A 1,619-nucleotide genomic window follows, 5' to 3' on the forward strand; every position below is an offset into this window, starting at 1 on the left:
TTTAATCTGTGTACCTGCTGGTATCAGATTACAATTAGAAAAAAAGAGTGTGGGGTGGTCAGGGGGTGTGGGGGTAAGGGGAGATATATATATATATAGATATATATGTATATAAAAGTTATTCAAGCCAAATGTTTTTGTTTTTACCTTCTTCTCAGTTAAAAAAAAAATAAAATCTGAATTTATATTCTCAGGTTGTCTTCATCATAGCAATTGGTGTCTTTGAATTCAACTCAGAGACAGGCCCCATCAGCACTTTATAATCCACTCCAAAGTGTCAAGAGCAATTAAGAGCTAATGAAACACTCCTGGAAAAATAATAAGAGAAGTTATTTAATAATAAAGTCATTACTTAAATTGCTTTCTGGGGTCTTTCTGATGTGGTATTGATGTCGTTAAAAGCTCATAAGTGATGACTTTTCTAATTGGTTTTACGCCATTTTAATTCTAGGCTGGTTCAGACCTGCTAGTAACTGGGCCAATTCCTACTTTTCTAAGTCACAATCCCAACCCCACTGCCCAAAGTGAAATAAATGATTGAATAATTAATCAGGCACTGATGATAACCCATCTAGATGCCCGAGGCCTTAAACATCACATTTTTCTGCAATTATATGGACAGCTTAAGCAAAATTTGATTCATTCCTTGGCTTAAAAATTTTTGCTAATCTTGTAGGTCTGACATTAAAGAGATAACTTTTGTGGCTAGGTTGCAAGAATGGACTAGTTTGAGAGGCAGCAGAGAACATTCCTTTCTTTTAATATTACTTTAAAAAATTAAAAAGTACACATTTCCTATTAAAAAACTAAAACTACCTAGAAATCTATTCAGTAGAGTGGTATCACTTTTGCTTCCCTTTTGCTACCCTTATATTGCTGCTTCTCAAAGGTAGCCAGCCTGTAAGTGCTTCTTTCCTCTTCTCTTCTCTTCCCTTCTCTTCTCTTCTCTTCTCTTCTCTTCTCTTCTCTTCTCTTCTCTTCTCTTCTCTTCTCTTCTTTTCCTTCCTCTTTTGAAAGCTCGTTCTACGTGGGTGTTTGTGTAGTCACATTCAGGCAACTCCTGCTCTGCCTTACATATACTCATTGCTAATTCTCTACATGAGTTAATTCCCTTGGACTGACACATACCCTTTGGGTAGTTGATGAAAAATCTGATTCTTTCCCCAGAAAAATGCATGTACAACACAAATACTTGCACATGGTTGCAGGGTGTTCAAGGAACTCTAGAGGCTCAGAGAGCACGTGAACTGCAGGCAAACAGACCCTCTGCTATAAATCAGTGGGGAAGCTATCGAAGGTCAGAATCCTAAAACTAATGCAGTGCCTGAATTTCCTATGACAGGGAATGGCCATGCATCATCAATGTATGCTCAATTTGTTCTTATGTGTTAAGGAAATCATTGTATTGTTCATTACTGATTTCACAGGGATTTTAGGAGTATCCTTAGGTTCCAAAATTTAAAAACATACAAAAATTAGCCGGGTGTGGTGGCGGGTGACTGTAAGCCAAGTTACTTGGGAGGCTGAGGTACGAGAATCTCTTGAACCTGGGAGGCGGAGGTTGCAGTGAGCCGTGAGCATGCCATTGCACTCCAGCCTGGGTGACAAGAGCAAGACTC

At 38.5% G+C, this 1,619-nt stretch overlaps 1 protein-coding gene across 3 annotated transcripts in view; it reads left to right on the plus strand.

Moving 5' to 3' along the window:
* TRPM6 (transient receptor potential cation channel, subfamily M, member 6) overlaps positions 1-1,619 on the plus strand; it is a 187,959-nt gene that overhangs the window by 118,491 nt on the left and 67,849 nt on the right. The gene's annotated exons all lie outside the window — the stretch shown is intronic.

Source organism: Mandrillus leucophaeus, unplaced genomic scaffold (assembly GCF_000951045.1).
Source record: "Mandrillus leucophaeus isolate KB7577 unplaced genomic scaffold, Mleu.le_1.0 Scaffold833, whole genome shotgun sequence".
NCBI lineage: Eukaryota > Metazoa > Chordata > Mammalia > Primates > Cercopithecidae > Mandrillus > Mandrillus leucophaeus.